The sequence below is a fragment of the Triturus cristatus genome, chromosome 12 (assembly GCF_964204655.1).
Source record: "Triturus cristatus chromosome 12, aTriCri1.1, whole genome shotgun sequence".
NCBI lineage: Eukaryota > Metazoa > Chordata > Amphibia > Caudata > Salamandridae > Triturus > Triturus cristatus.
In genome coordinates this window covers 99156826-99183523 of record NC_140595.1, presented here as the reverse complement: position 1 = coordinate 99183523, position 26698 = coordinate 99156826, and positions in this window count along the sequence as shown.

The window sequence follows — 26698 nt, the reverse complement described above, 5'->3', positions numbered from 1 at the left end:
TAGAGTTTAATGCCTTATTTAACAATAAGAAGGATACGCTTATTGGAAAAATGATCGTTCAAGGCATTTTTATGGATGGTAAAAGATTTAAGTCTAGTTGAATGTCTGTTTGGCAATAATATATAGTCAATGATCGAGTAGATACCTCTCCCATTAAATGTGGGACTAAAGAGGACTGGCGGGGTACGTAACTCATTTGCAAATCCTAAATCAGTTGCAAACATGACTTCATTTAGATGTTCCCTGTAGTTTGTATGCGGGAAGTGCGTATAACTATTCCCATCATCAGACGTAAATCCACACATATCTCCCCCCCCAGTATGCGGGCAAAGTACAGAGTTAAGATCCCCATCCCAAATTAATAATGCATATTTTGCGATTTCATTCTGTGTGATTATTAAATCATTACTCAATTTCCTCATGACCCCAGCAATCTGATCCAACGGCACATTATTACAGAAGTTTAACAGTACAATGCAATGCATATTATCAATGCGTAATATAGCAAGTTGATAATATGTGTCTCATTTCTTCAATTCGATTTTGGTTAGATTCAGGTAGTTAGAAACATATGTACATAGTCCACCCTTAGATCTCCCATGCTCCAATGGTATCGCGGCGGTGTGAAAAGTTTTGTAGCCATTGAAATGTAGGGTCTTCTCCGTAGATGTTTCCTGGAAACACAGTACGTTGAATTTCCCTATCAAATCCAGCCATAGTGGGTTAGTAAGTTTTGAACGTAAATCTGCGACGTTCCAAACTAATGAATTACAAAGATCTTGGTTACTACTATCTGTGGGATTCACGTCATTAGTTTTTTCAAATAGGTCTGTGGCTGTGGAAAGTGTTACAGGATTTAGACACTTATTTCGGGTGACTGTTGTACCATGGATGGGGGACGGGGTGCCAGCTACCAAACAAATAGAGGGTGAAAACCTTTCTAAGGTATCTGGATTAATTCCTAAATCAGGAATTATTCCCAGGTTGGACATGTGCATTTGTGAAACTGATGTTATGTGTGGACTACCCTCCTTGATAGATGCGGCGGGTGGACCTGTCATGTTTAGTCAATCTACTTCCTCAAGGGTTTGAAGGCTAACAAATCGATTATTGACCGGGACATTATATGTATAATGGGCATTATCGTGGTGATTCCTGCTGGAAGGTCTTATATATGGGTCCGTCAATGGTTGGTAAAAGTAACCGAAGGGCACCAAATTGATGCCCTGGGTCATAGTAAAATGATGTCCAGCTCTCCTCAAGATGCTTTGTACTAGCTGTGGAGTTTTAAATGTTAAAACCACGCAATCACCATGGAGGGTTTTGCGATCTCTTCCAATCCAGCTAACTATTCTGGCCATCTCGAATTTGGCGAAACGTGCCTCGGTTAGCCCTGTCTGTGCCCAACCAGAATAGGGATTTATTGCACACACTATCCCAAGACTCAGATATCTGAGCCGGTAACCTTGGACGTTGGCCAAAATTATTGTATATGTGGTGGCTGCTGGTGGTAAGCCCAAATGGGCCATCTCTGGCTGTTGCCTGTTTTGGAATAAGGGCGTAAGAGAAGGGTTATGACTAGGCTGAGTGACAATGTGGGCCTGGGAGTTTTTTTCTCTTAAAGTGTTTGCTGTGTTTATATCAATTAAAGAAGGATCAGGTGTAGTCCTGATGGAATCTATTAAGGGCCTTGGTCCTGTCATTGTTGATAAACACTCTTTGCAGTAAGGCCCTGCAGGTTGTATATCTGTTGTTGGGGCTAATTGTGTGGGTCGTCTATGGGTTGTCCCCTTACCTGTGGTCATTGTTAAACCGGCATACTTATTTACTACACTATCAGTGTTATGTTGCATCAAGTTTTCTAAATGTTTATTTAAAGTCTTCTCAATTAGAGGCACTCTATCAGATAATATAGTTTGGGCGTCTCTTAGGAACTTATTTAGATCATCTGTATTTTTGGTCAGCTTTCTGAGGTCCTCCTGTGGGTTATAGGACTGAGTCATGACTTGGAATCTTCCTCTGGGGCCTGCCTCAGAGGAAGCTGGTGTTTTACCCCATTTAAAGGATTTTTTACATGTTTTTATGGGTACCGGTCTAGTTTCTCCATGGGTGACCTCAATTGCTTTAGGGGCAGTCTCAGGATTGCTGGGGTGCTTCGATGGGGGTTGGGTGTCACATTCCTGGTCGCTGACTAATATATGATCAGATAAATTTTGAATACATCCGTTTGGGTTTGGTTGGTCCTTTGGGGCCTCGGGGGGGACAGGCGTGCCCGGCCTTGCATACTGCGGGCCCATTACTTGGCATTGTTAGTGCTCCTGTTTTTTCTGTATTCAGGGCTTCTTCCGCTGTCATGATCTGCTGTTCGATTGCCCCCATTGCTCCTGTAAGATAGTTCATGAGTGTCAAGTGTGATCCACCTGCAGTCTTAGGCATTGTTGCAGTTTTTATTTGCTGCCTTTCTTTTTCCCATTTTTCAAACTAGCTGGAGGACTGTGGGTTATATGAGAGATCCAGTGGATGGCAGGTGCACGTCTTAATGTCCTAGGTGAGGCCTGCCTTTCTTGTCAAGATCATGGGCCAGTTGCAAACAAAACAAACAAAAAACAAAAGCCTTTCACTGTCTTCATGCGCAGCAGACCGTAATCCAAACAAAGGGGGGTTGGCCCGGCCCAGCCTTTGCCGGTCTATGCCGGACTAAGACGGGCCAGTCTGCAGGAGCCTGAACAGCCTTTTGAATGCGCCTCCGGGCGCGGGAAACAAGAAGCTGGTGGCAGCTGCCGCAGGCAACACTGGGGGTTGTGGTCCGCCCCTCTCCTCAATGAAGTCAGCTATGTCAAGCCAGACCTAAAAATATCCATGTAGGTTAATGACTGCCCTCCTCCCTTTTGCTGTTATCAGAGGAAAACAATATAAATTATCTAGTTATCTAAGACACTTTAATAGCATTACAGTGTCATGGGTGTGACCCTTTTAATGGAAGCACACCACTTCTACCCAATCAAAACATGTACTCCTGCTTCTCAACATGCAGGCAGAGCTAAGTCCCCTCTTTAGTGATGCTCACGTAATTGTCTGGCGACAACTGCTGTCGAGCCAGACCATAAAGAGAATCATTTGGAGTAGCGGGGTGGACGTCTCTCTCTCTCTGTTGGATCTATGGAGCCCCTGCCTATGCCCCGTCAGCAAAGAACCACCTCCTGGGGTCATTTTGCCAAAAGTGCTACCGCCACAGCTGCGGATGCACATTTCAAAGCTAAGTACCAGTTTGAGCCGCCATGTTGTTAAGGCACACTGGGCATTTTTTTGTCTCTTAGAAGTGGGTTTTGATCCAAAGAAACAAAAAAAACAATGGTGACAATGCACAGTGTGTTTTCTCTGTGCACAAGGAGGTCACTGTTGATCTTCACAGCCATGGCCCATGACTGGGCGGGGCCAGAACCCAAGAAGGGTGGCCGACGCAGGAGTCCAGCCGATTTACAAAATGCCACTGGGTCCAGCACTCCAATATTTAAGGAGACCTAAGCTATTTCTAATTTATTCTAAAGCAAGCAGATCCAGAATGCCTTCTTACACCTTTTCCTCCACCCAATTCCTACCATGGCCTCCTTCTAGAAACTATTAAAGACCCATTTACTCCAGAGCTAGACTATCTTGTAATTCAGCTAGGCCTTTCCTGTCATTCTGCCCGGTCCACCGTCCTGCTTAGAGGGCCTGCCCCTGCTGATCCATCCTCTTCATTGGTACCACCTTCTCTTAGTGCTCTGGAGCCATGCTCTCTTCTCAGACAGCGCCTAAAAGGTTCTATTAATAAATAAACATGGTTGTTTTTCATTCTTATTCTAGTACAACCGTGGTCTGGACCTTGCAAAACTTGAAACCACAAACACATTTATCCTGCATTTGTCCCTTAAAATATGGTTCTGCTATGTGATGATCCCAATATAATCAGGGCCATTGGAATTATATGGGAAGGGGTCCAAATTATGTAGCAGGATGACTAAATTATGTGGCAAGAAAAGGCAAATTATGGAGCGTAACGTGGCACATTTTCTTAATTTATTACTGTATTGTTTTGTGTTTTTTACACATATTAACACTGTCTGGTAAAAGGTCCACCTCATCATTTCTATTTTAACACCAAAATACAGCAAAAGGCTTGTGAAAGGTGACCAGGCCCTTTTTTAAAGGGCGTTCAACTACGTAAAACGTGTTGCTGCGTTTTTAGTAACTTTTGATCCGTTTGACCTTGAAATATTTTGTTCTGTAGAATCTTCAAATTATACATCAGATGTTGGCTTATTTGGCAAATGCAGCAAATAAACAGTGGTTAATTTGAGCAGGTATTTTCCAGTGCTCAGCACCAGCACTTAATCAACACTGGCACTTTTCATGAGCACCACTTAAGGACATATTCATTTAGGCACGGGGAGATTGCGTGATTTGTCCAGAATCACAGGATGCTGAGTCCTCGCCCAGACTCGAGTTCCCCAGCTCCGAAATCGGCAGCTCTAGCCTTTACGCCGCATCCTCCCCCCACTTTCATGGTTAGTAGTTGGTTCTGTTTTAGGCTGTGGTAGCAGGAGAAATGGGCTGGTGCAAGCTGCCTCTTGACAAGAGCCTAAGCCCTTATTTATTTAGCCACTGCATATAAATGGTTATGTGGAAAATGCTGTGTCTGCAGAATCACATAAATCCAGTGGCTCAGATTATAATTAACACTGGAGGTTCATGAAAAACACAGGCCGTCCCGGCGGTGGCCCTGGTGTACGTGCGGGCGCGCACTGACTCCTGCCACAAGGCGCTGTACAGGAATGCGGTAGGGCGAAGTTCTCTTTCACAAAGCTGGCTGACGCCCATTGCTTGGAGTGTGAGGGAGTGTCTGTCTCTGAAAGTGAAAGTCCACAAGCAGAGAGCAGTGCAAAAAAAGCCTTTTGCCTTTTTTTTGCAACATTTTAAGTTTAGCGCAGAGAGCTAAATGTATTGTTTGCTTTCTCAGAAGATGAAAGGCTTTGTCACTGCTGCAAGATTTAGACCCAAACCTAACAAGGGAGTGGCCCCTGCTACACATGACAGCTTAATATAAAAAAAAAGCTTATATAAAACTCAAAAAAAAAAATGTTAAAAGTGAAACTACAAATCCTAGAATGCATGGCACTGTTGGCTAAAAAGCACCTTTCCTAACTACAGGCGCTTGGTCTCCTGAGCACGTTCACCATCTCACTGACAAGAACCAGTGTGGCCACGTCCATGCGTGACCAGTTGCTCTATTCCTGGGGCTGTATTATAGAAGTACTCCAGTGGCGCAATACGTGTTTGCTTCCGCTTTGCACGCCCCTGAGGCACTTTGGTATTACAGAAAGGTGTGCAGATGCTTGTGCGGCCCCTTCTGTAATACTGAAAGCGCTGGCGCACATAAAGCGCCAGCACCTCTTCAAGAGGGCGTTCCCTCATTAGCCTCTGCACCCGTGCCGTATTACAGAAGCGGGTGCAGAGGCAAAGAATCTCTCAGTGCGCCCCCTGAGAGCAGACTCTGCCACATCCTTTGGTGTTTCTCTGCTGCATAATTCCAGTGGCACAGCCTACAGGTGACTTTCAGCAAGACCTGTTTATTTAGCCAACCACACTAAATAACCAGACCCGTACCTGAAATTCCAGTTCAAACTCCCCAGCACGCATCTTATACCGTTTACTGAAAAAACAGGACTAGCCGAGACTCACCCTTATGACATGGGGAAGTTGACATCTTTAAATGCATACCAGCTGGTTTTGTTCTTATGCAAAATACTGCGCAGCACTGCATTTTTTGCATCTTATGCTGGTAAAACTATGTTAGAGAGTAAAAGAACGATGGTTATTAATGTGTTAACGGAGGAATGAACCATAAACACTGGGGATTCCTCTCGATATTATTCCATTCCATCATTTTTAGCTTGTCTATGCCTTTGCTGAAGTGAACCAACCATATGCAAAAGAGGCTTGGCACCAATCAGAAAGGATCAGCCCAGCCCAAAATGCTGGCCCTTTTCCCACCGAATGCACATACTCCCAAATTACGCCCAAACCCACTAGTGAAGCAAATCCTTGTGTTACAGCAACTCTTGGTCCCACTCCTGTCACTTCGGACACTTCACATTGTGAGTTAAAAAGTGATGGATTGCTTGCAAAGATTGCTAAATAGTGCTGCTTACAAAAACATTCCTATATTGGGGAAGCCTTGGAGAAGCTCCTCATTGGTGAGAAACACGTCGGCAGCCTCACAATAAACTTTTATTGAATATCATGTTTTAGACTCCCAGTTGATTTCACACAATGTGAACCGCTCGAAGAATAATGCTGTGCATTCCATATGTGCATCTTCAGCCAGCAAAGGGAATGGAATTAAAGCCGCCCTCTTCCTTGATGCACCAGAAGGCAGACATTTTGTCCTTCACAATAGTAAACAAACATATTTCTGATTTCTGGGAGAAAGATGCTTAAAACTAAGCAAGTAGACTTTAACTCCTAGACCATTATCCGGAGTTCGGAGTCTTATTTGCTTACGTCAAAGACTCTACCCTAATCTAACTCTGATTCGTTGGTCATGATGGAGGACTGAGGCCATGGATGCTGAATGGAGTGACGCATTCGCGTGCCTTTTAGTACATCTACTAATGCAATGCTTCGAAACTGTCTCAGATGGACCTCCGAAAGTTGCAATAAAAATTGATTCTCAAAAAATGGTTGCAAACTGCGCACTGACTTTTTCAAATCAGTTTTGATTTTGCGAACTGACCTATGCACTAATAGGTCGGATTAAAAATGACCATTCATGGCGGGTCACAGTTCGACCTACCAGATCAATATTCCGAAGGCGGGTCACAAATCGCAGCTCACTCCCATTCGATGCCAGCACAGAGACGGCGCCATGCTCAAGTCTGTCATTGCATTCAAATAAAGTACTTTCTTTTTAATTACAGCCAATTATCCTTAACGGAAACAGGTTTTCATTCAAGAAAACGTGTACTTAAAAAAAAGTGTGTTCAAGAATTGGCAGATTTACCCTGGAACACTGCCCACTTCCAAACACACTTCTCTTTTGTGAATGGGCAATCGCCTCCATTGATGAGTCAATGGTTTGGAACCGAAATTGCGGTCAAAACTAGTGACACATAGACAGGGTCGGACAGACACATAGGGCAATCTGGCCGTGGCAGAAGGGTGATCTGATAGGTCAATGTGTGGGACTTTTTTTTGGTTGTTTGTCAGACTGTTTTATAGACTGGTGGACAGACTTGTTCTATTTAGTTCCTTACATTTACAACAAATATTGTAGTGTAGTTTACACTAATCAGTAGGAACTGCACATTTGTGGACGACATAGACTTTGGGATGGTGCCGGACTGGTTCTGTGCAGGATATGTTGTCCCTTGGACCAGCTAGCTCACAGTGCTAACATAAGCCCCCCTAAGACCTAGATAGGGAGCAAACAGTTCTGACAACCACTGAACATAAAAAAACCAGACCCCTCAGGAATCTAGACCTAGAACCTTTCGCTCATACACTCGTGCTTTCGTTTGCTCAGAGAAGATATACAAAGAAGACAAAGGGACGTTTTCAATATTTATTGACCTGAAGTGATTCTTCTATAGAATGTATGTGCTGTAATTATTAATACACAAATGCAGCTAAAAGGTATAACGAGCATCTTGACAGTGAATAGAACGAAGAGTTCCACCATCTGGCAGAAACAGTATATATATGCAAGCATATAGAAAATGATATATAGAATCTAGCATACTCCTACTATGAAGACCCTAACCAATGTGTCTAGGGTGTAGGTGTATGTTCTACCAAGCATCCCCTTACTGAATGATCCAACCCCATTACGTGGTGGGTAACAATGTAGGGCCCCGTCTTGCAGTGGCGGCTTCTCCGCTTAGGTGGAGGAGTGTCACCCCACTGCTCACGGAGCAGTGTAAAACCAAAAATAAAATGATAATAACAGAAGTTATTTCTGTTATTGTCATTTTATTTTCATGATCAATCAGGTTGGGTGGGGCGGGGATGGACTCACATGACGTCCGGGAGGAGGAGTGGTTGCTGCACTCCAAAGTGGGTATGACTGGGCACTTTGCATGTTCCCCACCAGGATGCATTACACAGCCTGGTGGGGAACATCATTCCTGGTTCTGACAGCTACAGAGACAACGAGGGGTGGCGAAGAGGTAAGTGTGTTTTTATTTTGTACACCCCGCGACCACCCCTCCATCCCCCTGCCCGTCCACTCTTGCTCCCTGCCAACCGCTACTGCCATCTTGGTCACGAACTGGACACCCCTCACTGAGATGTCAGTCAGATGATAAGTAAAAACTTCAGCATGTAGAGATCTCTCGAAGTCAGCAGAAGTGCTTACTCTGACTATACCTGCAAACAGATGTTTATATATAGAAAAAGACATCTTTGCCTTGTGCCGAGATTGTGATCAGGCTGCCATTGTTTGTACTCTAGAGATAGCAGTGTCACCATATGGTCATAAATAACAAACACATTTGCAAAATCGTACTTGTAGGCCTTGTTCGCAATGTCAAGGCAGTATGATGGTGTTCTTGCGGAGTTTATTTGTGTAAGCAAGGTCGGTGTTTCCAAGAAACGAACCCAAGTGTCATGAATGCAAATGTGTGTCAAAAGTCGATGTGAAAAAGTGAAGGCAACTTAAGGAAAGAACCGTGTATATGTATAAATGGCAACGTTTCCTACTAGGCCTTACTGGGACACATGAAAATATTACATACAGCAAGCACAAATTAATGCAATCTCCTATACCTTGAAAAAGACCCACACAGCGTTTCTTAACAAGTTCAAAACTGCACCGATTTGCAAATATGTGACAGTTGTGTTGTAACTGCAGGGAATGACAAGTCGAAAAAGGTGAGAACTGCTACTCTCTCGCTTGTTGCCATACCTGACCACCCCTGGTCCAAACTTGCTGTGGGCATTGTTGGTCCATTCGACAATTTATCTCCCTCTGAGAGGTTTGTGGTTGTACTTGTGGATTATACTTCGAAGTGGGTCTCTGCCTCCTGTATGAGTTCTGTTGTCTCAAAGAACACAATTGAGTTTCTCAAAGGTGCTTTCACATGTGAGGGCATACCAGATATTCTTGTCTCAGATAATGGAGTGCAGTTCACTTCCCAAGAGATGATGGATTTTTTAAAGGACCTCTCCATTACTCACCACAAAACTGCTCTTTATGCCCAGCAAGCCAATGGCTTAGTGGAAAGCATGAATAGACTAGTCAGAGCCTCCGCTCAGACTGCCTTAGAGACTAGATCCCCTCTCAAGCCCATCCTTAGGGAAAAATTATGGGCACACAGAAACACACCTAACAGTGTGACTGGTTGTTCTCCGTTTAAAAAGCTCAAGGGCAGGGCAGCTGGATATAAATTAAACCCCCTTTGGTTGAGTGTAAAAGACAGGGGAAATGTGTCGAACAATTGGAGAGTAAAAAGGTACCAAGAGAATTACGAACGTAGGTTTGATGTGAAGATGGGAGCACTAAAGTCTGCTTGAAAAGTGGGTGATCTTGTTTTTGTCAAAAAAGCAGTTTGGTCTCCTAAGGGTGAAAGTAAATACTTTGGGCCCAGACGCATCATCAAAGTGATGAGGAATGTTGTCATGCTCAGTGGTGGTGATGTTTGGAGCATGTCTCGTTTGACAAAATGTGCGAGGGAGGATGGTGTGGGGTCTAGGCCTCTAACTAGTCATTCTCAGCCTCAGACCAGTTATTCCCGGTGTAATGATGGTAAAACCCAAAGTGACACGCCTGCTTGCAACCATAGGGCAAGGAGGTCACCTTTATATCTTCAAGATCATTACCTTAAGTAGAAATGTCTATTATTTTCTTTGCTCAATCCTTGTTTTATTCCTTCATTATCCCTAGCGGCACCCTTGCTTTATGCTGTATTTTTTGTTCTTTTCCGTATCTCTTTTCTCTTACCCTCTTTTGATTTTTATTGTTGTAAAGGGAAGATGTATTGTAACTTGCCCTTTGATGCCGGTGATTCTCTCTCAGAATGTTTACCACATCAGTAGGAAAACGTGTAAACCGCAGTTGGTGTTGGTCTGTTGCGGTGCCTGCTACTGGTGTGGACAGTTCCTGTGGGTGCGTAAATAAACTTTTTCTCAAAGCAGACCATGAAACCTCGTTTTATTAAGTTGTTTAGCTCTCTGAATCACTAATGGGAACCACTTTTATTTTGGTGCCAGGGCCTATTTTCTGTCCCAGCCTAACCCAATATATCACATTGCGAGTCACAGTTTAGAAGGGACGTCCTAAACACGCCTTTACCAAATTGCGACTCGTAATGGATTTCAAAACTCATTTTGCGATTCAGTAGTCAGTTACTGAATTTCAAAATAGGTTTAGTACATTTGTAAAAGCCATTTACGTTCACAAACTCTGTGATTTTGCGTTTCACAGGTTTCGCAACCGCTAAACGGCATCGTACATCGGCCCCATGGTCTCTTAGTATCGCCGTGTAAACATGGCTGGATCTTTTGGGCTATGTGGAGCTGGTCCAGTGGAAAAGGGCTAAGCACCCAAATATTTGTGAAACCACTAAGGTTTTTGTGGTGGTTGACAGAATAAGCAGTGGACTGAACGTCAAATAGTATAACCAGTCTGGAATAGCCAAGGGCCGCTCGGTGTGTATATAATAATGCAATGCATTTGATCTTTTTGCATGGGAGTGGCAATAACCTTTAAATGTTTACCGACAACTACGGTTGCAAAGTTCTGATGCAATAGAGTCAGTTTTGAAAATGTTTTACCTTGTTAAAATGGTCTCGCTAGGCAATTGTATTACTTGATCAGTTTATAATTTTTTATTAAAAATAAATTACGGGTGATGGTTCTTAGTTCACACTTATATTATGTTTCTCTCTTTTTAAAGGCAATTTAATGTATGCTTTTCTTTTACTACGTATCATGCTTCTCTCCTCACTGTAATAATGTATGTTCTTCTTTAAAAAAATAGAAAACGATTAAGAAATACAATTAGAATTTATAACTATTGCCTAGGTTTTCTGTTCCGGAAATATATGTTTGAATTCCATAGATCCAACAGGGATCTCTTTCATGGATGTTGTTTAAAAGAAGGGTCCTAACTGCTTGGACCTGTCCTTCGACCAGTGCCTTATAGTTTGCTGTGTAGGAAATTACATCATCAGCGCTTTTCCCTTTATATATACTTTGCTGTACAATACACTTCACGCAGCTCTAAAGATTAGCATTGGACTGAGCGCATTTTACGAAATGTGGGCTAGGAAATACAATCCAAAACCAAATAGTTGAAGTTTACTAGGCGTCCCTGATTTTCTGGGAGAATCCCGTTTTTTCACCAGCTGTTCTGGCTGATTTTGACAAATTTAGCTCATGTCCTGGTTTTTAGGTCTCACCTGGCGTGGGCTGCGCACATACGCAGTCTCGCTGGCGAGATTTAATGATTTTGGGTATTTTCTGTAAAGGGCATTAAGCCCCGCCCCTCTTTTCCATTGGCCGGCGTCACCGTTTATGCTAAACGGTGGCCAGCCATTGGAAAAGAGCTGTTCGTGACGTTTTCCTTTGGCTTTTTGAGCCGTTCCATTTGGACGGACTCATCTGCCTTCCTTGCGTCGTAAAAGGATTCTTATCGTTATGGGGCCATGTAGTTAAACACATGGCCCCATAAAGACAAAAGATCCTCATTCACTTTCGGGACCGCGTCGTGCTTGTTAGCACTTGCAGGCTTGCTTTATGTGACTGCTTATACCTTTGACCTCGGTGCGCTCTGACGACATCTGCAAACAATAAACAGACCATGAGTGCGCGGATTTACAATGAATGCATCAGCCGCTTTTGTGCCTATTCAGGATGTTGTTGAACATACAGACATGCAGTTGGCTCTGTTTTCTCTGCAGCATTTCTGCATTAGCTGTTTTTTTTCGCGAGGACACCGCTTATTTCTTTGTTACCAACACTCTTTCAGGACAATAACATTCCAGAGCGCACTAACAGCGTGACCTTCGGTCAGCAAGCCTTGTAAAACATCAGGGTAATCCATAAGCTTTCAACTATCTCTCAGCGTTTGTTTATTGATTGGACGCCGGGGAGTTATATTTGTTCTTTATTTCCTGCGCTGTCCGCTGAATTCCCTTTATGTAATGAAGCCCCCTCCGTTTGCAGCCATTGAGGAAACACGCGCCCTAACCAGGAAACACAGAAGGCAAACTGTTAGTCCAATTTGGCATAGGAAATATTTAACTGTACATTCGTATTTTTTAACGATGCCAAATTGTGGAACTTGACTGCCTGATCCTGACGGTGTTTATGCCTGCTCTGTTCCATAACCAGGTCCATCGAGTTTCTATGTGTGTTGATTTTGTACAGGATAAACAATGCATGGGCAGGCCCTCCTTTTAATAATGTTTGACCATCGTGAGAACAGCGAGTTTTAACACCATTGAGATAAGGGGCCAGCAGTATGATGTTTGCAGTGAATAGTTTTATTTCCTCTTTAGCCTCATAGTATCTCTTGCTTTCACTGCTCGCAGTATGTTTTATAGTCTTGCTGCAGACAGCTCCAGCTGACCTCATTCTAACCAGTACCTTTACATATACCTGGAATGGGCTTTGAGTCTGCCCCTTGCCTACGAGTACATGGCTTTCTTTTCTATTTCCTATTCATGTCTGGATTCTATGGTTCTTCATCCTATTCCTGTTTGTCTAGCCCTCTGAGCATTTGGGTTTCACCATGTTTTTTATTGGTTGAATGTATCCTTCCACCATTTACTTCATTGAACTATTTTCTTATTTATTCTTTCTGAGACATTTGGAGCTTTACTCCTCCATGGTAATGTAAGTCTTGCTCCTTCTTTTCTCTCTTCCGCCCCATGTTTCCCACTCTCATCCCTCTGCCTCCACAGTTATCCTCAGGATCTCCCAACACTCACACTGCTTTCGTTGCTCACTTACTTCTCCCTCCACTCCCTCTCATTGTTACCCCGCATACTTTGCCAGAACTGAGCACTTCTGCTTCTCAGTGTCCTACTTTCCTGCCTCTGTCTGCCTTTGCCTACAGTCTGGCGCAAGTGGCTTCCATTCGTGGCTTTGCCAATGCTTGTTGAATTGTAGCACAAGCATTGATAAACACTGTATTGCTGCCGTTTGGGATACTATAGCAATGTTGCTTTGTATACTTATTGTTCTACTACTCCATGATGGCCGACACATTACACCCATATGTAAAATAACAGCCATTATGCCAGTATACAAACTAATGTTCCAAGATGGCCACTAACCACCATTGACGTTGTCAATGCTTGTATCTCCATTATGCAAGCACTGACGAAGTCAGGACTTGGACCGAACAAACATTGGCAAATGGAGACTGTTCATCTTTGCCAGTGCTTTTTGTAATCAATTCAACATGTGCACGCGTACGGAGGGACAAAGATGGCGTCGGGCTGTCCACATACAGCTGCAAATGCACGTGCATGTGGACAGCTCGACGCCATCTTTGTCCCTCCGTACGCGTGCACATGTAAAAAGCCCTCGCATGGCGAAAGTAGCACTGTGCGCTGCTAATGCCGTCGGGCTGTCAACAATGCACGCGCATGTGGACACTGAGAGAGAGGGGGCGGCGCTCTCCTGTCCTGGGTGCACTCTCATCTTCTTTGCCAGGCGTAGGGAAGCCCCGGTTGTTAGAAGGTACCGGGCGCTCCCCTGTTTGTTTACAGTTTTCGCAATACTTCAGACTCCCCTCTTGCCCTGGTGAGTCCCTATCTGTCTCTCATATTTCTAGTTTGTAATGCAGACAAGTTTTCTGAAACATCAAACTCCCATACCCGTTTGGGCTACTTATATATACCTAAAACAAATGCTTATAATGGATGTATGTCGTTACAACGCACACTTTTACAACGCATGCACTTACAACGCATTTTTTACAACGCAACATCCACTACAACGCATTCCATTACATAGCATGACACTACAACGCATTTTTTAAAACTACCTTTACAACGCATTCCATTACATCGCATACTACCTTTACAACGCATACCATTACAACGCATAATATTAAATTGCATTTAAGGTAAGTATTGGATAGTATAGGGGTAAAAATTACTATTCTAACTCCAGGGGGTGCAACAGTAGGGTAAGTGTTGGATAGTATAGGGGTAAAAATTACTATTCTAACTCCAGGGGGTGCAACAGTAGGGTAAGTGTTGGATAGTATAGGGGTAAAAATTACTATTATAACTCCAGGGGGTGCAACAGTAGGGTAAGTGTTGGATAGTATAGGGGTAAAAATTGCTATTCTAACTCCAGGGGGTGCAACAGTAGGGTAAGTGTTGGATAGTATAGGGGTAAAAATTACTATTCTAACTCCAGGGGGTGCAACAGTAGGGGAAGTGTTGGATAGTATAGGGGTACAAATTACTATTCTAACTCCAGGGGGTGCAACACTAGGGTAAGTGTTGGATAGTATAGGGGTAAAAATTACTATTCTAACTCCAGGGGGTGCAACAGTAGGGTAAGTGTTGGATAGTATAGGGGTAAAAATTACTATTATAACTCCAGGGGGTGCAACAGTAGGGTAAGTGTTGGATAGTATAGGGGTAAACATTACTATTATAACTCCAGGGGGTGCAACAGTAGGGTAAGTGTTGGATAGTATAGGGGTAAAAATTACTATTATAACTCCAGGGGGTGCAACAGTAAGGTAAGTGTTGGATAGTATAGGGGTAAAAATTACTATTATAACTCCAGGGGGTGCAACAGTAGGGTAAGTGTTGGATAGTGTAGTGTAATATTATGCGTTGTAATGGTATGCGTTGTAAAGGTAGTATGTGATGTAATGGAATGCGTTGTAAAGGTAGATTTTAAAAATGCGTTGTAGTGTCATGCTATGTAATGGAATGCGTTGTAGTGGATGTTGCGTTGTAAAAAATGCGTTGTAAGTGTAGTGCGTTGTAAAAGTTGCGTTGTAAAGGTTGTTCCCCGCTTATAATGTTACATTTTTGCTTTTCAGAAAAAGGTAACATGGATTAAATGTAAAGCAACTGTAACCAGGAGAAATCCTTCAAGTAATTTGTTGCCTGCAGAGGATGAACAGTTCGAAAACTCTGAATTGTTGAGCTGTACACATTCATCCTCTCACGTTTCCTGCCAGGCGCCACGTGTACTTTTCGATTCTAGACGTGCGTCGCTGGATCATGTACCCAGATGTGTCACATCGAACAAGAAAAAAGCCAAGGTCTCCGAGTCACCATAAACAGACTGTCGCATTACACGGCAGCGAGCAGCAGAGCAAGACCGCACTTTGCTGCTCAGGTCTACACAAAATTCCACAAAACATGAGCGAGGTTTCTAGCAGGATGGGCATCCGTCATAGCGAAAGCACTGGCTTGACTATTTGGTATCTCTGAATAAGACTGCACACGCAGGCACGCGATTCAAGGTCCCAGTGACCGCTTCAGTAGCTACAGTTTATATGTTTGATTCAGCTGACTAAGGCATTATTTTTTTTTTCCCGAAACTCCAATCACTTACCACAAATGTAAGGCATCCACAGAGCCACCAAGACTGCCTTGTCCATGTTCCAGTTGCCAATCAAGCCTGGGGGGGCGGGGTTCTGTGCATTCTGGGGCCTGTAGTCCTCAATAGGTCTTGCTTACTGTATTAACTTACAATTAGTAGGTTTAGAGCCGAACTTTTGCCTACCATTGGTTTGCTTTATTGTCACTCTTATTTGCATGCTTCTTATTTGTTGCTGTGTGTGGACTTTACTTCCTTTTTTTGTGTTTGTCTCTCCCTTGGAGCATGGATAAATTACTTCTGTCCTTTTAATGTTTGCTTCAGAGCACTACCTACTTGTTTTTGATTAAGCACGCTATGGGAGTGCATGTGTTTTCTACCGCTCTCCTGTGTAATTCTCCCACAACCCCTCTTTCGGGCCCTTTCTGTCAACCATTTGCTTCTCCACTGCGTACCTCCTTGATGTGCTCACCTGAATGCGCCCCTCCCCTCTCCACTGCTTTTTCACCTGTATGTTTCTCCCCATAGGTCAATGTAGCACTCGCTCTTTTGCTTTTCTCCCTCACCCCTCCGGCTCCACATTGCTCTCTCTCTGCGTCATTTGCTTTCCTCCAACTGCGCCATCCCTTACTATGTCGCTTCTACTGCCTGCTTTTCAAAAAAATAACACAACACTTTCGCACATTTTTTTTCTATTTATTTGCAGATCCAACTTGGATTGGCAAAAAAAATGGGGAAAAAAGTGTCCGAGTCTTTTTGTAGGTGCGCGCCTGATAGAATAATGCAGCAAATAAATCATAACCCTTTTTTCTTCTTTAGTCAACCAGCACAAGATCGAGAATACGCCTAGTGTGGCTAAAACCCACTGACAAAGCCAGTGGGTCCCAAAGGCGAGACCTATTGGCTTTGCCAATGCTTGTTAAAGAGGGTCATCTGAAAACAGAGAAAAGGAAGTTTTTATGTGCTGAAAGGCAGGAGGAGTTAGCAGCTTTAATCAGAATACAATTTAATTAACACACATAATGTTTGGTTTAAAAGTTGCTTTTAATTTAGTTCCTTAGTGCCTCCTTGTCTGTTTCCATGTTGATGCGCGCTGTCATTCAAGTAGTTTTGTGCCTCTCGACTTTTGTAACAAGCAATTGCAATGCAATAGGTCTCGCATTCACGCAAGTTTGAGATATTGGCATTGTAAATGACAATGCCTTTTATTTATGTTTTGAGTTTTAAAACATAAATAAAAGGCATTGTTATTTACAATACTAATAGCTTAAACTCTTGCAAATGTGAGACATATTGCATTGCAATAAAGGGCCTTCTCGATCGCTTGTTAGATTGTAAATATCAGAGGAAGAGAACTACCTGCGATGTCTTCAAAGTAGTAATAAATAGTGCAGTGAAGAAGATGTGTAAGTGTTGTAAATTACACAGACACAAAGTGTGAAGTGAGAGTTACATATGATCCGAGCTATAAACACTAACAAAGCGCTCCAACACCTTTTGCTCTGTGATTACACTGTTGCGTCTCAGGAGAAAGAGCGGGAGGGGGGGGCTATTTCCTGCCCACTCTGTGATTTGAGTGTGCAGTGTGGCATTGTGTAATGTCAGTGCTATCTTTGACCTAATAAAAAACACTCCAGCTGTAGTAGGGCCCTGGCTTCACCTCCTGGTGCAGGGCGGGCTGCGCTCTATGGCAGGCATGGAGGGAGGGATGGTCTTGGCTGCAGCTCCAGCTCCAGCCTTGTACAGTGCCCCTGCTATAACTAGTAAGCGAGAGGCGCTGAGGTGGTGGTATTGGTATTAGTGGTGGTTGTATTGGTATTGGTGGTGGTGGTATTGGTGGTATTGGTGGTGGTGGTGCTGGTATTTGTTGTACTGGTATTGGTGGTGGTGGTATTGGTAATGGTGGTGGTATTGGTGGTGGCGGTATTGGTATTGGTGGTGGTGGTATTAGTGGTGGTGGTATTGGTATTCGTGATGGTATTGGTGGTGGTGGTACTGGTATTGGTGGTGGTGGTATTGGTGGTAGCGATATTGGTATTGGTGGTGGTGGTATTGGTATTGGTGGTGTTGGTACTGGTATTGGTGGTGGGGTCTTGGTGGTAGTGGTGGTATTGGTGGTATTGGTGGTGGTATTGGTGGTATTGGTGGTGGTCGTGGTATTGGTGGTGGTGGTGGTATTGGTACTGGTATTGATGGTATTTGTGGTGGTGGTATTAGTGGTGGTATTGGTGGTGGTCAACGTCTACATGGCACCGCTCGCCAACATCGTCCGATCACACAACCTCAACATCATCTCCTACGCCAACGACACCCAGCTGATCCTCTCTGTCACCAAGGACCCCTCCACCGCCAGAACTAACTTCCACAAAGGAATGGAAGCCATTGCCGAATGCATGAAGAACAGCCGTCTGAAACTGAACTCGGACAAGACGGAGGTTCTCATCCTCGGCTCCACCCCCTCCGCCTGAGACGACTCCTGGTGGCCGACAACACTAGGAACTGCACCAACACCCACTGACCACGCACGCAACCTGGGGTTCATCCTCGATGCATCGCTGTCCATGACCAAGCAGATCAACGCCGTCTCATCCTCCTGCTTCAACACCCTCCGCATGCTCCGCAAGATCTACAGATGGATCCCCACCGAGACCAGAAGGACAGTCACCCAGGCCCTCGTCAGCAGCAGACTGGACTACGGCAACGCCCTCTACGCAGGAGCATCGACCAAACTCCTGAAACAACTACAACGGATACAGAACGCCTCTGCTCGACTCATCCTCAACATACCCCGCCACAGCCACATCACATCCCACCTGAGAGAGGTGCACTGGCTCCCCATCAACAAGAGGATCTCCTTCAAGCTCCTCACCCACACTCACAAGGCACTCCACAACACCGGACCAACATACCTCAACAGACGTCTCACCTTCTACACCCCTCGCCGCCAGCTCCGCTCTGCCAACTGCGCCCTCGCCGCCATCCCCCGCATCCGGAGAACAACCATCGGGGGCAGATCGTTCTCCCACCTCGCCTCCAAGACCTGGAACACCCTCCCCTTCCACATGCGACAGACTCAGGACCTACTATCCTTCAGGAGACTTATCAAGACCTGGCTCTTTGAGCAGTAGCAGCTTCTACCCTCCCCTCCAGCTCCTTGAGACCCTCGCAGGTATGTAGTGCGCTCTACAAATGTACTGATTGATTGATTGAGTGGTGGTATTGATGGTAATGGTGGTGGTGTTATTGGTGGTGGTAGTGGTGGTGGTGATATAAGTGGTGGTATTGGTGGTGGAATTGGTGGTGGTGGTATTGGTGGTGGTATTGATGGTGGTGGTATTGGGGGTGGGGTCTTGGTGGTAGTGGTGGTATTGGTGGTGGTGGTATTGGTGGTGGTGGAGGTGGTGGTATTGATGGTGGTGGTGGTATTGATGGTGGTATTGGTGGTGGTGGTGGTATTTGTGGTATTGGTGGTGGTATTGGTGGTGGTTGTATTGGTGGTGGTGGTGTTGGTGGTAGTGGTGGTATTGGTGGTGGTAGTGGGGGTGGTATTGGTGGTGGTGGTTGTATTGGTGGTGGTTATAATGGTGGTATTGGTGGCAGTGGTGGTGGTGGTATTGGTGGTAGTATTGGTGGGGGTGGTGGTATTGGTGGTGGTGGTATTGGTGGTGCAGGTGGGGTTGGTGGTGGTGGTATTAGTGGTGGTGGCTGTATTGGTAGTATTGGTGGTGGTGGTATTGATGGTATTGGTGGTGGTATTGGAATTGGTGGTGGTATTGGTGGTGGTGGTGGTATTGATGATGTTGGTGGTGGTATTGGTGGTGGTGGTATTGGAGGTATTGGTGGTGGTGGTGGTATTGGTGGTAGTGGTGGTGGTATTGGTGGTAGTATTGGTAGTGGTGGTATTGGTGGTGGTGCTGGTATTGGTGGTGGTGGTATTGGTGGTGGTGGAGGTGTTGGTATTGATGGTGGTGGTATTGGTGGTGGTATTCAGTAGTGGTATTATGGTAGTGGTATTGGTGGTGGTAGTATTGGTGGTGGTATTGCTGGTGGTGAAGGTGGTGGCTGTATTGGTAGTATAAGTGGTGGTGGTATTGATGGTATTGGTGGTGGTATTGGAATTGGTGGTGGTATTGGTGGTGGTGGTGGTATTGATGATGTTGGTGGTGGTATTGGTGGTGGTGGTATTGGTGGTGGTGGTGGTATTGGTGGTAGTGGTGGTGGTATTGGTGGTAGTATTGGTAGTGGTGGTATTGGTGGTGGTGCTGGTATTGGTGGTGGTGGTATTGGTGGTGGTGGAGGTGTTGGTATTGATGGTGGTGGTATTGGTGGTGGTATTCAGTAGTGGTATTATGGTAGTGGTATTGGTGGTGGTAGTATTGGTGGTGGTATTGCTGGTGGTGAAGGTGGTGGTATTGATGGCGGTGGTGGTATTGGTGGTGGTAGTATTGGTGGTATTGGTGGTGGCATTGGTGGTGGTAGAATTGGTGGCAGTGGTATTGGTGGTGGTGGTATTGGTGTTGCTGTTGGTATTGGGGTGGTGGTATTGGTGGTGGTAGTGGTATTGGTGGTGGTACTGGTGGTGTTGATGGTGGTGGTGTTGGTGGTGGTGTTGGTGGTGGTGGTATTGGCAGTGGTATTGGTGGTGGTGGTAGTGGTATTGGTGGTGGTGGTTTTGGTGGAGGTGGTGGTATTGATTAGGCCTGGGCTAAATTTCCGTTCCGCTCGCGGAAATTGCGATAATTTGACATTTTCACGTTCCGCGGAGAGCGCGAAAATGTCAAAATTTCCGCATTCCGCAGCTTAGCGATAATTTGGTTCTTGCTCGCGCTGTAAAATAATACATTCTCGCGCGCGCGCGCGATTGCCTTACCTGAATCCCCGCGTTCGCCGACAAGTTTTCCCGATCCGGTCGCGTTCTCCACGAGATGTTGGATTGTTGGTAGCCATTTGCGCTGTCTCACGACAGTTCGCGCCCAAAGTAACATCATGCGTCGCGCGATCACTTCTTTCTTCTCGCGATCATGCACCGTGAGAAGAGTGAAAACAAGATGGCCGCGCCCGCAAGCAACCGCATGGGTAAGTTGGAGAGCCGCGAACATGCAGAAAATACCGCGAACGGGCAGGAAAAAAACTTCCGCATCTTTGCGATATTTCCGCGTGTTTGCGGAGATTTTAAACATTTTCGCGATAATTTGCGAAAGTCGCTTTCGCAAATTCCGCCCACCCCTAGTATTGATGGTGGTGGTGGTATCGGTGTGGTGGTATTAGTGGTGGTGATGTTGTTAATAAAACAGGCTTTTGAAAACAACCCGCCAGGTGGCTTTAGTACAGATGACATGTAACACAGGTGTGCTGTTGTCAGCTTCTGCCCATCAGCACAGGATTATGTGCTACCTGGAATTCACACAATTAAATTTGTTAATCATTTCTAAATCCATTTTACTTGGGGGCTTGCAACAGACATGAGATAATGTCGGGTTAAAGTGATTGAAAGCAAGTGCCTGTGTTACGGGGGCGGCCGTGCTGCTTAAAAAAACACAAGCTGTTTCAACTGAAGCAGCGCATGTCCGGCCTGTAGTAAGAGAAACTCAATAAAGTAAATAGTGCTTACAGACTAAATAACAGGTCCCGTGTAACAAATGAAGTAAAAGAGCCTGTCACCATGGGAGGTACAAATGAAGATAAGTCCGTACTAAGGAGGGACTAACAAACCTATTAACGAATCCAAAACCAGCATTTACGAAAGACAATAACACAAGCCAATGAAAAATATGGGAGGAGAGTGGGCGCAGCTTCTCTCCCATACTCTACTACAGCAGTCTTGCAGAGCGAGTAAAGCATGTGCGCTGCCGCTAGGCTCTAAAAATGTAGTCTTTCTTCTATGTTTGCTAAAAGTCCCAGTTTTTGTTTTTCAAAATGTGGTCACCCTATCAAAGTTGATTCTGAGCCCATAGGAAACACCAATCCATCTAACCAAGGAGAGGGAGGGCTGTGCTCACTGCTGTCACTAGAGTTTCTTTGTACTACTGTACGTGCTGTGGAAGGAGTCGAAGACATAACTCTTCTATCTATGTACCTCTGTCCCTGATTGCCCCGGGCAGAGGTGGTGACAGAGGAGATACTCTAAAGATGGATCAGAGGGAGTATCTGAGGCATAGGACATGCATAAGAAAGGAATATACACTGAAGGCCAATTTCCCAGAAGTCTTTCATTATTTCCAAAAAGACATAATAGCACATTAGGTTGAAGTAGAATTGCTAAGCAAGGAGGTAATGCAATCTGGTTGTTAAAAGAAGCCCTGAGGGCAGTTCTTATTGTTGCATTGTGCTGTGAATTTTTATAGCATTACCACCACTGACAAGGTGTTGACGGGCTTTACAGATAGGCATATACAAACAGTGGTGGCTGGCTTGTACTGAGGGTGGTGGAGTGGGCACACAAAAAAAAATAGACTTACCTTGGTGACTTGCAGTGTGACGTCCTCCTCCCTCGGGTTTCTTCACAGGAAGCTCAGATACAGGAAACGGCTCTACCCAATCTTGGTGCTGCTTTCACAACATGAAAGCAGCATCAGGATTGGATAGAACAGCTCTCCCAGTGCTCCTAAGAGCTCTGGAGGGCTGTGCATTTTCTAGCCCAGCTGTCTAAGACAGTTAGGTTAGAGAACTTTAAAATGCACATGTCTGGCTGGCTGGCCCAAGACAGCCGGCCAAAGAGACATGCGCATTTTAAAGCGCATATCTCTCTGCTGCTGCCACTCAGCGGCGCTTGCCCCGCCCCCGTCCTGACACTTAGTTCAGGAAGGGTTGCTGAAAAATAAAACGGTAATACATTAACTTTATCACCGTTTTATTTTTCAGCTCTAGGGCATGTGGGGGGGGGCGCTCCTACGCTCAAATGGAGGAGCCACCCCTGTATACACATCAGTCGAGCCCAGAGTTAGTTTCCAGAGCTAGTTGCAAGTCTTCCATTTAGTTGTTTATTAAGCCACCCTATTGAGGAAATATGAATTTTGTGATCAGTTATGTCCCCTATCGTAGACCCCAACGGCTCCATGTACATGCTATAAGTACATGTATGTTCCCTCCTGCTCCAGTTTTGAAGACGCAAATATATGTGCGTCCACCGTCAATCTGTCCTCTTTCAGACCCGCCATGAATGGGTCAGATATTCCATTCCTAAGTATGAAAGGCCACCGACTTTATATGGTTCACTTTCCACATTTCACAGATTCAGGCGAGTAGGCCCGAATTCTGTCATCAAGCCTTTTCCTGCCTTCTGCCTCTGAAAGCTCCAGTCTGAGCCTGCATCTGTGACCATGAACTTTGTCTTACTCCTTGCGCGGCTAACGGTGCCTGATCCAGCCTGTCGCCTGCCAAAAACTGTATTTCACCTTCGAGATTATCTCTTTCGCTCCTCATCCGATGCATTCCTGTCTAGCAGTTTAGGTAAACATTCCTCCAGCTACCGTGCAAAGGGGCCAGGCCTCGCTGTCCTCATGCAAGTAATTCATAGCCCCGTTACCATGGAATATTCCTACCCCCTCGCATCCAGTGTAGACACTTAGACGCTTGTACACGCACTAACAGTCAGTATAGTCAGTATAGAATAAGATTCTATCCTAAGAGACCTCTCCTTTTGGATAACACAGTTCTTTAAACATAGGATATTAGATATGATTTGGGATTAGGTTGACATAACCCCAGACTTCTGTCTCCACATGTAGAGCTAAATGTCAAGTCCCCTTCACCCTCTAGTTGCACGTCAATCACACGTCATGTGGCTGCGTGCGCATCTCTGCTAAATATTTCTGCTGACATTGCAGGATTCTTCTATGGATCCACCCACTTGTGACATCATGTTTAATGACGTATTTTAGTTACACCCATGTTTACGCCTCTATTAGTTACGTATGTACAGTTTATCTGAATTATCAGCTGTCACGCCTCTTGCATCTGTTTCTCTGTAATGTATTTTCTATAAAACTGCTTAACTGTCAATAATATATGTTCCTTCCTTCCTGAACTTTCGTGGTGATGGAATAGAAGGCCCACAATTCGAATTGTCTTCCTTTGTATAGGAATAAAGCCCTTTTAAAACCTCTAATACCACGGATTCTGCCTCTTATATTTACTGAGTTATTCTTAATAGACTTTACCGCATAAAAATAGTACCGGTAACGAAATATTTACCACACTATCAGAGATTGCTAAACCGCTCAGTTGCATGCCGTCTGTAGAGGAAGTCAGCTGTTATGGTTGTTATTGGATGAAGATGTTTCAGTTATGGATCATTTCACATTCTTGCTGCTCAGAGTCAATGCTCCGAGCTCTACATACCTTCAACCGGCTTCTTCTCCAGACCCAAAGCCTATGTGTTTTCTTAACTCTACAATCCCTTTTTGGCATGGAGGTACATGCCCGTAGCATAAGGTTCTCTGCATGACTGCTGTGTGAAGCTGAACCTCTCTGAGAATACTCCATTTCTGATCCCGCGCTGGGCCCAGGCAGTGCCACGACTCCTTCCAAAGCAGATGGGAGCGCCCTGAGATCTGAGACCATAACTGATGCCTGACCGTGACAGCCCGGATCCTGAAGGGCAACCATGAATGTCAGCTGGTGGCCAATGTTCTGAAGATTCGAGAGTTGCAATGGTCGTTTGAAGACATCTGGCTGCAAAGTTCTTTAATAAATAAAGGAATTACCACAAATAACTTTCCCTGGAGATTACTGCGATTTGTTACCAATCCATAGATTTTTTTTAGACTGCCTAGCTTCTGTTCTGGCTATGTTTACTATGGCTGGTCTACCTTGTTTCCATGAGTGAGTTTAGAAAACGTTATTATTTTAGTGCCTGAGCGTAACACTTGGCCCTCTGTGATGCAGGTTGGTGTGGGGGCCCATAGCAAGGACTTTCATTATGTCCCTATCTAGTTGGCTGTCCGGAGGCTTGTAGGGAAAACAGTAATCACCCGTTACTACGGAGGCTTTACTCCGCATACCATTACTTCGCATGCGTTACAACGCATGCGATGTAACAACGCATAGCCTTTACTATGCAAGTTGTTACATCGCATGCGTTGTAACAACGCATGCGTTGTAATGGCTAAACAATGGCGCTAGTCACTCACCGCTGGTTGCAGGGTTTTCTTCCTGCCTGAAGTCGGATGACCTGAATGTGCGCGATGACAATTATGGAGGCGTCGGCAGGGGGAGGTGACAGGGAGCGGTGGCTCAGGGATAGGGAGAGCCGCCCCCGTCGTCATGGAGTGAGGGGGCCATGGGCGCCAAGGAGTCCCGCATAGGGTTCCTCACCTACGAGGAGGACGTCAGGAGAGGTAAGCCGGGGGGCGTTGTCCTAGGGGGAGGGTCGTGCAGGGGGTAGTTTTTTTAGGTTTTAGGGTAGTGTAGTTGTGTTCGTGTAGTGTAGTGTATATGGGTTTAGGGTAGTGTTGGGGGTCGTGAAGGGTAGTGTTTGGGAGTAGGGACAGGACTGGGGATAGGGGCAGGGTCGTGCTGGGGGTAGTGTTAGGGTTTACGGTAGTGTTGTGGTGTTAGTGTAGTGCAGGGTAGTGTTTTAGGGATTAGGGTAGTGTCAGGGGTCATGCAGGGTAGTGTTTCAGTGTATGGCCTGGACTGGGGGTAGGGGCAGGGTCGTGCTGGGTGTAGTGTTTTAGGGTTTAGGGTAGTGATGTGATGTTTGTGTAGTGTAGGGTAGTGTTTTAGGGTTTAGGGTAGTGTCGGGGGTCGTGCAGGGTAGTGTTTCAGTGTAGGGAACGGACTGGGGTAAGGGCAGGGTCATGCTAGGGGTAGTGTTTTAGGTTTTAGGGTAGCGATGTGGTGTTTGTGTAGTGTAGGTTAGTGTATAAGGGTTTAGGATAGTGTTGGGTTGTTGTGCAGGGTAGTGTTTGGGTGTAGGGACAGGACTGGGGTTGGGGGAGGGTTGTGCAGGGGGTAGTGTTTTAGGGTTTAGGGTAGTGTTGTGGTGTTGTGTAGGGTAGGGTAGTGTTTTAGGGTTTAGGGTTAGGGTTTGGGGTGTAGTGCAGGGTAGTGTTTGAGTGTAGGGAGTGGGCTGGGGGAAGGGGGAGGGTCGTCCAGGGGGTAGTGATTTAGGGTTTAGGGTAGGGTAGTGTAGTGTTTGGGTAGTGTTTTAGAGTTTGTTATATAGTAGTGTATTTGTATTTAGTATTTAGTGTAGTGTTGGGGTAAATGTTTGTTTTTATTACTAGGCAAGTTTTTAGTTTGCATACATTAACACTTGCAATGTAAAGGTATGCGAACTAAAAACTTGCGTAGTATTGGTATTTGCTATGTCAAAACTTTGTCGTAAAAAAGTTGCGAAGTAATGGTATGCGAAATAACGAGTCATATTCAGGGAAAACAAGCACTCCCATGGCACACCTTTGAGCTTGCAAAAGGCCTTGGTGAGATAGGACACTCATTAACAGTAGGAGCAGGTGGTTCGAAGGTATTGCAGTGGGACCTAAAACTGTCTAAGAAGTGATAAGTCACATGGACATTCCTTTGGCAGAAGAAAAGAGGAAGGGGTTCACCACATGCTTGCCGTTGTTTGGCACAGAGGTCAAATCAGGGGCAATGGAGTCGAAGCTGCCTACACATAAATCGGTTGGTGTTACAGACCCTGCAAGAGCATGCAGTGAACAAGAAGAAATGGGGGATGTGATTTATTCAACAAGTTCTGGGCCACCTGAGCTAATCATACAGAATGGTGTCTCTAGGGATGTCTTCCTGTAGACAGCCTTTGCTATACGGTAGCATCAAAGCGCCCTTACCGGATTACTATGATGGTCTGGGTACAGAAGGACTTACATGTGTGGCTGAGATTTCAGGCGACCACAATGGTGTGACAGAATGGCAAGAAAACGACCAGCTGACCTGCACGCTTAAAATTCTTGCAGATATATGTATTGCATTTGCTCGCTACTGGGTGCACTCCCATGGTTGTGTTCTTGAAAACATTAAATAAAGTTTAAAAAATATTGTTTTCAGATACTTCAGAAGCAGGGTGTTTAGGTTCTGTTGGAAAGGAAGATGGCATGCACAGGCATGGCCGGTGGCAAGGAAACGGAGGCGATATACTATCACATTCCTTGAGTTCTTTCCAATGGTAATGGG